Source organism: Diprion similis, chromosome 9 (assembly GCF_021155765.1).
Source record: "Diprion similis isolate iyDipSimi1 chromosome 9, iyDipSimi1.1, whole genome shotgun sequence".
Classification (NCBI taxonomy): Eukaryota; Metazoa; Arthropoda; class Insecta; order Hymenoptera; family Diprionidae; genus Diprion; species Diprion similis.
The window spans coordinates 9,602,766-9,618,925 of record NC_060113.1 but is presented as its reverse complement, the minus strand read 5'-3'; positions in this window follow the sequence as shown (position 1 = coordinate 9,618,925).

Genomic DNA, 16,160 nt, shown 5'->3' with positions numbered 1-16,160 from the left:
ATCACTCGATCAGAAAAGAACCGAGTTGGGATGATCACGCTGCACGAAACAAAGTTGGTTTTAAGTTCCGCGTAGTTACGACACACAGTAAGAGAAAAGCGGAAAACAGAATAAAAAAACTCCAAGCCGTCGGAAAAAGCACGAGATCGAATCAGGTATAAATATCACTCACAATCACTGTAACGACGAGCGACCACGAGGCGGGGAGTGATTATTACCGATGGTTCGAAAAAATGACAGATTACACCTCGACACGTCGCGGCGTTCACGTTGGAGGATGCGAAACGACTGACCGGCGAGCAAGCGTTCGAACATCCAACTCGCCCGCAGGGGGAAGCAGCGGCTCGTCCACGAGCGAGAGGCCGGTATGGCGTGGCTTCGAAAACACAGCGTTCTCGCGTACACAAAGGCTGAGAATAAAAATTGACGAAAACGCTGTATAACGTGTTACCGATTGCGGATTTCAAAACAAACACAAAGCAACACGACGCGTGAATATTAATAACGCACGGAATAGAATTAATAACAAGCTTTCCGAAAGATGGGATGAATAAATTTGAAAAAGTTTAGAAAATGATGAAAAATAAAACAAGGGGTTGAATATTCTTACCTTCTTCTCCACAACAGGGAAAACTCCGACTCGGCGCGTGGTTGATGCGAAACGAATAACCGGTGAGCGTTCGAATTTCGAACTCTCACGTCAAGGGATGCGGCGGCTGCACGGCGGTTGAGAACCGAGAACAGCGAGGCTCTGCAACCATCGCGTTTTCGTGTACGCACAGGCAAAGATTTAAAATTTACAATGATACCGATCAAGAATTATAGGTCATACACAAACGCAAAACAATATGAGGCGGCAATATTGATCATGCACGGAATAGAATTAATGTAAGCTTTAAAAAAGAAAGGATGAATAAAATTGAAAATATTTTATGAATGATGAAAAGTGGAACAATAAATTACCGATTAAGTATTGCAGTACAAACACACAGAAGGGATATCACGACGCGGAAATAATGATAACGCACGAAATAGAATTAATATTGTGCTCGAAGAGAAAATGTTTAAATAAGTTATAAAAAAATTTAGAAATAATAACAAGAAAACGATGGGTCGAAATATCATTACCATCTTTACGAAAACACGAGAAACTTTGACTCTGCGCGTGGTTGACGAGAAACGAACGACCGGTAAACGTTTGAATTTCGAACTCCCACGCTGAAGGATGCAGCGGCTGCGCGGCGGTCGGAAACCGAGAACGGCGTGACTTCGAAAACACCGCGCTTTAGCGTTCGAAGAGGCAAAGATTTAAAATTTACAGAAACGCTGTACAATGTGATACCGATCGAGAATTTTAGAACGTACACAAACGCGGAACAACACGAAGCGGGAATATTAATGACGCACGGAATAGAATTAATGTAAGCTTTATAAAAAAAGGATGAATAAATTTGGAAATATTCTAGAAAAGATGAAAAGTACAACGATAAGTTACCGATTGAGTATTGCAGGACAAAAATAAAGATAGGATATCACGACGCGGAAATGATGATAACGCACCGAATAGAATCAATATTGAGCGCAAAAAGGAATAGTTGAAAGAAGTTATGAAAAACTTTATAAATGCTGAAAAGAGAACAATAAGTTGGAATATTATTACTATCATTTTAAAAACACGGAAACTCTGACTCTGCGCGTGGTTGACGAGAAACGAATATCCGGTATACGTTCGAATTTCGGACTCCCACGCCGAGGGATGCAGCGGCTGCACGGCGGTCGAGAACCGAGAACGGCGTGACTTCGAAAACACCGCGGTTTCGCATTCGCAGAGGCAAAGATTCAAAATTTACATAGACGCTGTACAATGTGGTACCGATCGAGAATTCTAGAACGTACACGAACGCAGAACAACAAGAAGCGGGAATAATAATAACGCAGGGAATAGAATTAATATAAGCTTTAAAAAAAATAGGATGAATAGTTTAGAAAATATTTTGTAAAAGATGAGAAGTGAAACAATAAGTAACCGATCGAGTATTGAAGGACAAAAACTAGGATAGGATATCACGACGCGGAAATAATGATAACGCACGGAATAGAATTAATATTAAGCTCGAAGAGAAAAAGTTTAAATAAGTTATAAAATAATTTAAAAATAATAAAAAGAAAACGATAGGTCGAAATATCATTACCATCTTTACGAAAACACGAAAAACTTTGACTCTGCGCGTGGTTGACGAGAAACGAATATCCGGTAAACGTTCGAATTTCGAACTTCCACGCCGAGGGATGCAGCGGCTGCACGGCGGTTGAGATGCGAGAACGGCGTGACTTTGAAAACACCGCGTTTTCGCGTTTGCAGAGGCAAAGATTCAAAATTTACAGAGACACTGTACAATGTGGTACCGTTCGAGAATTTGAGAACGTACACAAACGCAGAACAACACGAAGCGGGAATATCAATGTCGCACGGAATAGAATTAATATAAGCTTCAGAAAAAAATGGGATAAAGAAATTTGGAAATATTTTATAAATGATGAAAAATAAAACAATAAGTTACCGATTGAGTATTGCAGGACAAAAACAAAGATAGGATATCACGACGCGAAAATAATGATAACGCACGGAATAGAATAGTAAGCTCGGAGAGACAAAGTTTAAATAAGTTATAAAAAAATTTAGAAATAATAAAAAGAAAACAATAGGTCGAAATATCATTACCATCATTTTGAAAACACGAGAAACCCTGACTCTGCGCGTGGTTGACGAGAGACTGATATCCGGTGAACGTTCGAATTTCGAACTCCCACGCCGAGGTATGCAGCGGCTGCACGGCGGTTGGGAACCGAGAACGGCGTGACTTCGAAAATACCGCGCTTTCGCGTTCGCAGAGGCAAAGATTTAAAATTTACAGAAACGCCGTACAATGTGGTACCGATCGAGAATTTTAGAACGTACACAAACGCAGAACAACACGAAGCGGGAATATTAATGACGCACGGAATAGAATTAATGTAAGCTTTATAAAAAAAGGATGAACAAATTTGAAAATATTTTAGAAAAGACGAAAAGTACAACAATAAGCTACCGATTGAGTATTGCAGGACAAAAACAAAGATAGGATATCACGACGCGGAAATAATGATAACGCACGGAATAGAATTAATATTGAGCTCGAAGAGAAAAAGTTTGAATAAGTTATAAAAAAATTCGGAAATAATAAAAAGAAAACGATAGGTCGAAATATCATCACCATCTTTACGAAAGCACGAGAAACTTTGACTCTGCGCGTGGTTGACGAGAAACGAACGACCGGTAAACGTTTGAATTTAGAACTCCCACGCTGAGGGATGCAGCGGCTGCACGGCGGTTGGGAACCGAGAACGGCGTGACTTCGAAAACACCGCGCTTTCGCGTTCGCAGAGGCAAAGATTTAAAATTTACAGAGACGCCGTACAATGTGGTACCGATCGAGGATTTTAGAACGTACACAAACGCAGAACAACACGAAGCGGGAATATTATTAACCCACGGAATAGAATTAATGTTAGCTTTATATAAAAAGGATGAACAAATTTGAAAATATTTTAGAAAAGACGAAAAGTACAACAGTAAGCTACCGATTGAGTATCGCAGGACACAAACAAAGATAGGATTTCACGACGCGGAAATAATGATAACGCACAGAATAGAATTGATAGTAAGCGCGAAGAGACAAAGTTTGAATAAGTTATAAAAAAATTTAGAAATAATAAAAACAGAACAATAGGTCGAAATATCATTACCATCATTTTGAAAACACGAGAAACCCTGACTCTGCGCGTGGTTGACGAGAGACTGATATCCGGTGAACGTTGGAATTTCGAACTCCCACGCCGAGGGATGCAGCGGCTGCACGGCGGTTGACAACCCAGAACGGCGTGACTTCGAAAACACCGCGTTTTCGCGTACGCAGAGGCAAAGATTTCAAATCTACAAAGACGCTGTACAATGTGGTACCGATCGAGAATTTTCAAACATACACGAACGCAGAACAACACGAAGCGGGAATATTAATGACGTACGGAATAGAATTGATATAAGCTTCAAAAAAAATTGAATGAATAAATTCGAGAATATTTTATAAATGATGAAAAGTGAAACAATAAGTTACCGATTAGGTATTGCAGTACAAAAACACAGATAGGATATCACGACACGGAAATAATGATAACGCACGGAATAGAATCAATATTAAGCTCGGAGAGAAAAAGTTTGAATAAGTTATAAAAAAATTTAGAAATGATAGAAAGAAAACGATAGGTCGAAATATCATTACCATCATTACGATAACATGAGAAACTTTGACTCTGCGCGTGGTTGACGAGAAACGAACGACCGGTAAACGTTTGAATTTTGAACTCCCACGCCGAGGGATGCAGCGGCTGCACAGCGGTTGGGAATTCCGAACGGCGTGACCTCGAAAACACCGCGTTCTCGCGTACACAAAGGCAGAGAATAAAAATTGACAAAAACGCTGTATAACGTGTTACCGATTGAGGATTTTAAAACAAACACAAACACAAAGCAAAACGACGCGGAAATATCAATAACGCACGAAATAGAATTAATAATAAGCTCTCGGAAAGATGGGATGAATAAATTTGAAAAAGTTTAATAAATGATGAAAAATAAAACAATAGGTTGAATATTCTTACCTTCTTCTCCACAACACGGAAAACTCCAACTCGGCGCGTGGTTGATGCAAAACGAATAACCGGTAAGCGTTCGAATTTCGAACTCTCACGTCAAGGGATGCGGCGGCTGCACGGCGGTTGAGATCCGAGAACGGCGAGACTCTGAAACCACCGCATTCTCGCGTACGCACAGGCAAAGATTTAAAATTTACAATGATACCGATCAAGAATTATAGGACATACACGAACGCAAAACAATACGAAGCGGCAATATCGATCATGCACGGAATAGAATTGATATTGAGCTCAAAGAAATGAAGGACGAATGAATGAAGAAAAAAAAATTTCAAATGATAAAGAGAAAATCAATGAGTTGAAATATTATTACCATCATTTCAAAAACACGAGAAACCCTGACTTTGCGCGTGGTTGACGAGAAACTATTATCCGGTAAAAGTTCGAATTTCGAACTCCCACGCCGAGGGATGCAGCGGCTGCACGGCGGTGGGGAACCGAGAACGGCGTGACTTCGAAAACACCGCGTTTTCGCGTTCGCAGAGGCAAAGATTTGAAATTTACAGAGACGCTGTACAATGTGGTACCGATCGAGAATTATAGAACGTACACAAACGCAGAACAACACGAAGCGGGAATATTAATGACGCACGGAATAGAATTAATATTAGCTTCAAAAAAAATTGGGATAAAAAAATTTGAAATTATTTTATAAATGATGAAAAATAAAACAATAAGTTACCGATTGATTATTGCAGGACAAAAACAAAGAAAGGATATCACGACGCGGCAATAATGAGAACGCACCGAATAGAAATAATTATGAGCGCAAAGAGGAATGGTTTAAAGAAGTTATGAAAAAATTTATAAATGCTGAAAAGAGAACAATAAGTTGGGATATTATTACTATCTTTTTAAAAACACGGAAACTCTGACTCTGCGCGTGGTTGACGAGAAACGAATATCCGGTAAACGTTCGAATTTCGAACTCCCACGCCGAGGGATGCAGCGGCTGCACGGCGGTTGAGAACCGAGAACGGCGTGACTTCGAAAACACCGCGTTTTCGCGTTCGCAGAGGCAAAGATTCAAAATTTACAGAGACGCTGTACAATGTGGTACCGATCGAGAATTTTAGAACGCACACAAACGCAGAACAACACGAAGCGGGAATATTAATGACGCACGAAATAGAATTAATGTAGGCTTTAAAAAAAAAAGGATGAATAAATTTGAAAATATTTTATGAATGATGAAAAGTGAAACAATAAGTTACCGATTAAGTATTGCAGTACAAAAACACAGAAGGGATATCACGACGCGGAAATAATGATAACGCACGAAATAGAATTAATATTGTGCTCGAAGAGAAAATGTTTGAATAAGTTATAAAAAAATTTAGAAATAATAACAAGAAAACGATAGGTCGAAATATCATTACCATCTTTACGAAAACACGAGAAACTCTGACTCTGCGCGTGGTTGACAAGAAACGAACGACCGGTAAACGTTTGAATTTCGAACTCCCACGCCGAGGGATGCAGCGGCTGCACAGCGGTTGGGAATTCCGAACGGCGTGGCCTCGAAAACACCGCGTTTTTGCGCTTACAATGACACGTGACGAAAATCTTCGACAACACAGCACGAAATGGAAATATAACCGATTTCAACAGAATATCACATGATCAGAAAAGAACCGAGTTGGGATGATCACGCTGCACGAAACAAAGTTGGTTTTAAGTTCCGCGTAGTTACGACACACAGTAAGAGAAAAGCGGAAAACAGAATAAAAAAACTCCAAGCCGTCGAAAAAAGCACGAGATCGAATCAGGTATAAATATCACTCACAATCACTGTAACGACGAGCGACCACGAGGCGGGGAGTGATTATTACCGATGGTTCGAAAAAATGACAGATTACACCTCGACACGTCGCGGCGTTCACGTTGGAGGATGCGAAACGACTGACCGGCGAGCAAGCGTTCGAACATCCAACTCGCCCGCAGGGGGAAGCAGCGGCACGTCCACGAGCGAGGGGCCGGTATGGCGTGGCTTCGAAAACACAGCGTTCTCGCGTACACAAAGGCAGAGAATAAAAATTGACGAAAACGCTGTATAACGTGTTACCGATTGCGGATTTCAAAACAAACACAAAGCAACACGACGCGTAAATATTATTAACGCACGGAATAGAATTAATAATAAGCTTTCCGAAAGATGGGATGAATAAATTTGAAAAAGTTTAGAAAATGATGAAAAATAAAACAATAGGTTGAATATTCTTACCTTCTTCTCCACAACAGGGAAAACTCCGACTCGGCGCGTGGTTGATGCGAAACGAATAACCGGTGAGCGTTCGAATTTCGAACTCTCACGTCAAGGGATGCGGCGGCTGCACGGCGGTTGAGAACCGAGAACGGCGAGACTCTGAAACCATCGCGTTCTCGCGTACGCACAGGCAAAGATTTAAAATTTACAATGATACCGATCAAGAAGTATAGGACATACACAAACGCAAAACAATATGAGGCGGCAATATTGATCATGCACGGAATAGAATTAATGTAAGCTTTAAAAAAGAGAGGATGAATAAAATTGAAAATATTTTATAAATGATGAAAAGTAAAACAATAAGTTACCGATTAAGTATTGCAGTACAGAAACACAGAAGGGATATCACGACGCGGAAATAATGATAACGCACGAAATAGAATTAATATTGAGCTCGAAGAGAAAAAGTTTGAATAAGTTATAAAAAAATTCGGAAATAATAAAAAGAAAACGATAGGTCGAAATATCATTACCATCTTTACGAAAACACGAGAAACCTTGACTCTGCGCGTGGTTGACGAGAAACGAACGACCGGTGAACGTTTGAATTTAGAACTCCCACGCTGAGGGATGCAGCGGCTGCACGGCGGTTGGGAACCGAGAACGGCGTGACTCCGAGAACACCGCGTTTTCGCGTTCGCAGAGGCAAAGTTTCGAAATTTACAGAAACGCTGTACAATGTGATACCGATCGAGAATTTTAGAACGTACACAAACGCAGAGCAACACAAAGCGGGAATATTAATGACGAACGGAATAGAATTAATGTAAGCTTTATAAAAAAAGGATGAACAAATTTGAAAATATTTTAGAAAAGACGAAAAGTACAACAATAAGCTACTGATTGAGTATTGCAGGACACAAACAAAGATAGGATTTCACGACGCGGAAATAATGATAACGCACAGAATAGAATTAATAGTAAGCGCGAAGAGACAAAGTTTGAATAAGTTATAAAAAAATTTAGAAATAATAAAAACAGAACAATAGGTCGAAATATCATGACCATCATTTTGAAAACACGAGAAACCCTGACTCTGCGCGTGGTTGACGAGAGACTGATATCCGGTGAACGTTCGAATTTCGAACTCCCACGCCGAGGGATGCAGCGGCTGCACGGCGGTTGGGAACCGAGAACGGCGTGACTCCGAGAACACCGCGTTTTCGCGTTCGCAGAGGCAAAGTTTCAAAATTTACAGAGACGCTGTACAATGTGATACCGATCGAGAATTTTAGAACGTACACAAACGCAGAACAACACGAAGCGGGAATATTAATGACGCACGGAATAGAATTAATGTAAGCTTTATAAAAAAAGGATGAATAAATTTGGAAATATTCTAGAAAAGATAAAAAGTACAACAATAAGCTACCGATTGAGTATTGCAGGACAAAAACAAAGATAGGATATCACGACGCGGAAATAATGATAACGCACGGAATAGAATTAATATTGAGCTCGAAGAGAAAAAGTTTGAATAAGTTATAAAAAAATTCGGAAATAATAAAAAGAAAACGATAGGTCGAAATATCATTACCATCTTTACGAAAACACGAGAAACCTTGACTCTGCGCGTGGTTGACGAGAAACGAACGACCGGTAAACGTTTGAATTTAGAACTCCCAGGCTGAGGGATGCAGCGGCTGCACGGCGGTTGGGAACCGAGAACGGCGTGACTCCGAGAACACCGCGTATTCGCGTTCGCAGAGGCAAAGTTTCGAAATTTACAGAAACGCTGTACAATGTGATACCGATCGAGAATTTTAGAACGTACACAAACGCAGAACAACACAAAGCGGGAATATTAATGACGAACGGAATAGAATTGATGTAAGCTTTATAAAAAAAGGATGAACAAATTTGAAAATATTTTAGAAAAGACGAAAAGTACAACAATAAGCTACCGATTGAGTATTGCAGGACACAAACAAAGATAGGATTTCACGACGCGGAAATAATGATAACGCACAGAATAGAATTAATAGTAAGCGCGAAGAGACAAAGTTTGAATAAGTTATAAAAAAATTTAGAAATAATAAAAACAGAACAATAGGTCGAAATATCATGACCATCATTTTGAAAACACGAGAAACCCTGACTCTGCGCGTGGTTGACGAGAGACTGATATCCGGTGAACGTTCGAATTTCGAACTCCCACGCCGAGGGATGCAGCGGCTGCACGGCGGTTGGGAACCGAGAACGGCGTGACTCCGAGAACACCGCGTTTTCGCGTTCGCAGAGGCAAAGTTTCAAAATTTACAGAGACGCTGTACAATGTGATACCGATCGAGAATTTTAGAACGTACACAAACGCAGAACAACACGAAGCGGGAATATTAATGACGCACGGAATAGAATTAATGTAAGCTTTATAAAAAAAGGATGAATAAATTTGAAAATATTCTAGAAAAGATGAAAAGTACAACAATAAGCTACCGATTGAGTATTGCAGGACAAAAACAAAGATAGGATATCACGACGCGGAAATAATGATAACGCACGGAATAGAATTAATATTGAGCTCGAAGAGAAAAAGTTTGAATGAGTTATAAAAAAATTTAGAAATAATAAAAAGGAAACAATAGGTCGAAATATCAATACCATCATTTTGAAAACACGAGAAACCCTGACTCTGCGCGTGGTTGACGAGAGACTGATATCCGGTAAAAGTTCGAATTTCGAACTCCCACGCCGAGGGATGCAGCGGCTGCGGGGCGGTTGAGAACCAAGAACGGCGTGACTCCGAAAACACCGCGTTTGCGCGATCGCAGAGGCAAAGATTTAAAATTTACATAGACGCTGTACAATGTGGTACCGATCGAGAATTTTAGAACGTACACAAACGCAGAACAACACAAAGCGGGAATATTAATGACGAACGGAATAGAATTAATGTAAGCTTTATGAAAAAAGGATGAACAAATTTGAAAATATTTTAGAAAAGACGAAAAGTACAACAATAAGCTACCGATTGAGTATTGCAGGACACAAACAAAGATAGGATTTCACGACGCGGAAATAATGATAACGCACAGAATAGAATTAATAGTAAGCTCGAAGAGACAAAGTTTAAATGAGTTATAAAAAAATTTAGAAATAATAAAAAGGAAACAATAGGTCGAAATATCAATACCATCATTTTGAAAACACGAGAAACCCTGACTCTGCGCGTGGTTGACGAGAGACTGATATCCGGTAGAAGTTCGAATTTCGAACTCCCACGCCGAGGGATGCAGCGGCTGCGGGGCGGTTGAGAACCAAGAACGGCGTGACTCCGAAAACACCGCGTTTGCGCGATCGCAGAGGCAAAGATTTAAAATTTACATAGACGCTGTACAATGTGGTACCGATCGAGAATTTTAGAACGTACACAAACGCAGAACAACACGAAGCGGGAATATTAATGTCGCACGGAATAGAATTAATATGAGCTTCAAAAAAAAAATGGGATAAAGAAATATGAAAATATTTTATAAATGATGAAAAGTAAAACAATAAGTAACCGATCGAGTATTGCAGGACAAAAACTAAGATAGGATATCGCGACGCGGAAATAATGATAACGCACGGAATAGAATTAATATTAAGCTCGAAGAAAAAAAGTTTGAATACGTTATAAAAGAATTTAGAAATAATAAAAAGAAAACAATAGGTCGAAATATCATTACCATCTTTTCGCAAACACGAGAAACTCCGACTCTGCGCGTGGTTGACGAGAAACAAATATCCGGTAAACGTTCGAATTTCGAACTTCCACGCCGAGGGATGCAGCGGCTGCACGGCGGTTGAGAACCAAGAACGGCGTGACTCCGAAAACACCGCGTTTTCGCGTCCGCAGAGGCAAAGTTTCAAAATTTACAGAGACGCTGTACAATGTGGTACCGATCGAGAATTTTAGAACGTACACAAACGCAGAACAACACGGAGCGGGAATATTAATGACGTACGGAATAGGATTGATATGAGCTTCAAAAAAAATTGAATGAATAAATTCGAAAATATTTTATAAATTATGAAAAGTGAAACAATAAGTTACCGATTAGGTATTGCAGGACAAAAACAAAGATAGGATATCACGACGCGGAAATAATAATAACGCACGGAATAGAATTAATATTAAGCTCGAAGAGAAATAGTTTGAATAAGTTATGAAAAAATTTATGAATGATAGAAAGAAAACAATAGGTTGGAATTTTATGACCATCTTCTCAAAAACACAAGAAACTCTGACTCCGCGCGTGGTTGACCAGAAACGAATATCCGGTAAACGTTCGAATTTTGAACTTCTACGCCAAGGGATGCAGCGGCTGCGGGGCGGTTGAGAACCAAGAACGGCGTGACTTCGAAAACACCGCGTTTGCGCGATCGCAAAGGCAAAGATTCAAAATTTACATAGACGCTGTACAATGTGGTACCGATCGAGATCTCTAGAACGTACACAAACGCAGAACAATAAGAAGCGGGAATAATAATAACGCAGGGAATAGAATTAATATGAGCTTTAAAAAAAATAGGATGAATAGTTTAGAAAATATTTTGTAAAAGATGGAAAGTGAAACAATATGTAACCGATCGAGTATTGCAGGACAAAAACTAGGATAGGATATCACGACGCGGAAATAATGATAACGCACGGAATAGAATTAATATTAAGCTCGAAGAGAAAAAGTTTGAATAAGTTATAAAATAATTTAGAAATAATAAAAAGAAAACAATAGGTCGAAATATCATTACCATCTTTTCGCAAACACGAGAAACTCCGACTCTGCGCGTGGTTGACGAGAAACAAATATCCGGTGAACGTTCGAATTTCGAACTCCCACGCCGAGGGATGCAGCGGCTGCACGGCGGTTGAGATACGAGAACGGCGTGACTTTGAAAACACCGCGTTTTCGCGTTCGCAGAGGCAAAGATTTAAAATTTACAGAGACACTGTACAATGTGGTACGGTTCGAGAATTTTAGAACGTACACAAACGCAGAACAACACGAAGCGGGAATATTAATGACGCACGGAATAGAATTAATGTAAGCTTTATAAAAAAAGGATGAATAAATTTGGAAATATTCTAGAAAAGATGAAAAGTACAACAATAAGCTACCGATTGAGTATTGCGGGACACAAACAAAGATAGGATTTCACGACGCGGAAATAATGATAACGCACAGAATAGAATTGATAGTTAGCGCGAAGAGACAAAGTTTGAATAAGTTATAAAAAAATTTAGAAATAATAAAAACAGAACAATAGGTCGAAATATCATTACCATCATTTTGAAAACACGAGAAACCCTGACTCTGCGCGTGGTTGACGAGAGACTGATATCCGGTGAACGTTCGAATTTCGAACTCCCACGCCGAGGGATGCAGCGGCTGCACGGCGGTTGACAACCCAGAACGGCGTGACTTCGAAAACACCGCGTTTTCGCGTACGCAGAGGCAAAGATTTCAAATCTACAAAGACGCTGTACAATGTGGTACCGATCGAGAATTTTCAAACATACACGAACGCAGAACAACACGAAGCGGGAATATTAATGACGTACGGAATAGAATTGATATAAGCTTCAAAAAAAATTGAATGAATAGATTCGAGAATATTTTATGAATTATGAAAAGTGAAACAATAAGTTACCGATTAGGTATTGCAGTACAAGAACACAGATAGGATATCACGACGCGGAAATAATGATAACGCACAAATAGAATCAATATTAAGCTCGGAGAGAAAAAGTTTGAATAAGTTATAAAAAAATTTAGAAATGATAGAAAGAAAACGATAGGTCGAAATATCATTACCATCATTACGATAACACGAGAAACTTTGACTTTGCGCGTGGTTGACGAGAAACGAACGACCGGTAAACGTTTGAATTTTGAACTCCCACGCCGAGGGATGCAGCGGCTGCACAGCGGTTGGGAATTCCGAACGGCGTGACCTCGAAAACACCGCGTTCTCGCGTACACAAAGGCAGAGAATAAAAATTGACAAAAACGCTGTATAACGTGTTACCGATTGAGGATCTTAAAACAAACACAAACACAAAGCAAAACGACGCGGAAATATCAATAACGCACAAAATAGAATTAATAATAAGCTCTCGAAAAGATGGGATGAATAAATTTGAAAAAGTTTAATAAATGATGAAAAATAAAACAATAGGTTGAATATTCTTACCTTCTTCTCCACAACACGGAAAACTCCAACTCGGCGCGTGGTTGATGCGAAACGAATAACCGGTAAGCGTTCGAATTTCGAACTATCACGTCAAGGGATGCGGCGGCTGCGGGGCGGTTGAGAACCAAGAACGGCGTGACTCCGAAAACACCGCGTTTGCGCGATCGCAGAGGCAAAGATTTAAAATTTACATAGACGCTGTACAATGTGGTACCGATCGAGAATTTTAGAACGTACACAAACGCAGAACAACACGAAGCGGGAATATTAATGTCGCACGGAATAGAATTAATATGAGCTTCAAAAAAAAAATGGGATAAAGAAATTGGAAAATATTTTATAAATGATGAAAAGTAAAACAATAAGTAACCGATCGAGTATTGCAGGACAAAAACTAAGATAGGATATCGCGACGCGGAAATAATGATAACGCACGGAATAGAATTAATATTAAGCTCGAAGAAAAAAAGTTTGAATACGTTATAAAAGAATTTAGAAATAATAAAAAGAAAACAATAGGTCGAAATATCATTACCATCTTTTCGCAAACACGAGAAACTCCGACTCTGCGCGTGGTTGACGAGAAACAAATATCCGGTAAACGTTCGAATTTCGAACTTCCACGCCGAGGGATGCAGCGGCTGCACGGCGGTTGAGAACCAAGAACGGCGTGACTCCGAAAACACCGCGTTTTCGCGTCCGCAGAGGCAAAGTTTCAAAATTTACAGAGACGCTGTACAATGTGGTACCGATCGAGAATTTTAGAACGTACACAAACGCAGAACAACACGGAGCGGGAATATTCATGACGTACGGAATAGGATTGATATGAGCTTCAAAAAAAATTGAATGAATAAATTCGAAAATATTTTATAAATTATGAAAAGTGAAACAATAAGTTACCGATTAGGTATTGCAGGACAAAAACAAAGATAGGATATCACGACGCGGAAATAATAATAACGCACGGAATAGAATTAATATTAAGCTCGAAGAGAAATAGTTTGAATAAGTTATGAAAAAATTTATGAATGATAGAAAGAAAACAATAGGTTGGAATTTTATGACCATCTTCTCAAAAACACAAGAAACTCTGACTCCGCGCGTGGTTGACCAGAAACGAATATCCGGTAAACGTTCGAATTTTGAACTTCTACGCCAAGGGATGCAGCGGCTGCGGGGCGGTTGAGAACCAAGAACGGCGTGACTTCGAAAACACCGCGTTTGCGCGATCGCAAAGGCAAAGATTCAAAATTTACATAGACGCTGTACAATGTGGTACCGATCGAGATCTCTAGAACGTACACAAACGCAGAACAATAAGAAGCGGGAATAATAATAACGCAGGGAATAGAATTAATATGAGCTTTAAAAAAAATAGGATGAATAGTTTAGAAAATATTTTGTAAAAGATGGAAAGTGAAACAATATGTAACCGATCGAGTATTGCAGGACAAAAACTAGGATAGGATATCACGACGCGGAAATAATGATAACGCACGGAATAGAATTAATATTAAGCTCGAAGAGAAAAAGTTTGAATACGTTATAAAAGAATTTAGAAATAATAAAAAGAAAACGATAGGTCGAAATATCATTACCATGTTCACGAAAACACGAGAAACCCTGACTTTGCGCGTGGTTGACGAGAAACTATTATCCGGTAAAAGTTCGAATTTCGAACTCCCACGCCGAGGGATGCAGCGGCTGCACGGGGGTTGGGAACCGAGAACGGCGTGACTTCGAAAACACCGCGTTTTCGCGTTCGCAGAGGCAAAGATTCAAAATTTACAGAGACGCTGTACAATGTGGTACCGATCGAGAATTTTAGAACGTACACAAACGCAGAACAACACGAAGCGGGAATATTGATTACGCACGGAATAGAATTGATATGAGCTTCAAAAAAAAATGGGATAAAAAAATTTGAAATTATTTTATAAATGATGAAAAATAAAACAATAAGTTACCGATTGATTATTGCAGGACAAAAACAAAGATAGGATATCACGACGCGGAAATACTGATAACGCACCGAATAGAAATAATTATGAGCGCAAAGAGGAATGTTTTAAAGAAGTTATGAAAAAATTTATAAATGCTGAAAAGAGAACAATAAGTTGGAATATTATTACTATCTTTTTAAAAACACGAAAACTCTGACTCTGCGCGTGGTTGACGAGAAACGAATATCCGGTAAACGTTCGAATTTCGAACTCCCACGCTGAGGGATGCAGCGGCTGCACGGCGGTTGGGAACCGAGAACGGCGTGACTTCGAAAACACCGCGCTTTGGAGTTCGCAGAGGCAAAGATTTAAAATTTACAGAGACGCTGTACAATGTGGTACCGATCGAGAATTTTAGAACGTACACAAACGCAGAACAACACGAAGCGGGAATATTAATGACGCACGGAATAGAATTATTATAAGCTTCAAAAAAAAAAGGGATAAAAAAATTTGAAAATATTTCATAAATGATGAAAAATAAAACAATAAGTTGCCGATTGAGTATTGCAGGACAAAAACAAAGATAGGATATCACGACGCGGAAATAATGATAACGCACGGAATAGAATTGATAGTGAGCTCAAAGAGACAAAGTTTGAATAAGTTATCAAAAAATGTATGAATAATAAAAATAGAACAATAGGTCGAAATATCATTACCATCATTTTGAAAACACGAGAAACCCTGACTCCGCGCGTGGTTGACGAGAGACTGATATCCGGCGAACGTTCGAATTTTGAACTCCCACGCCGAGGGATGCAGCGGTTGCTCGGCGGTTGACAACCCAGAACGGCGTGACTTCGAAAACACCGCGTTTTTGCGTACGCAAAGGCAAAGATCTTAAATCTACAAAGACGCTGTACAATGTGGTACCGATCGAGAATTTTAGAACGCACACAAACGCAGAACAACACGAAGCAGGAATATTAATGACGCACGGAATAGAATTAATG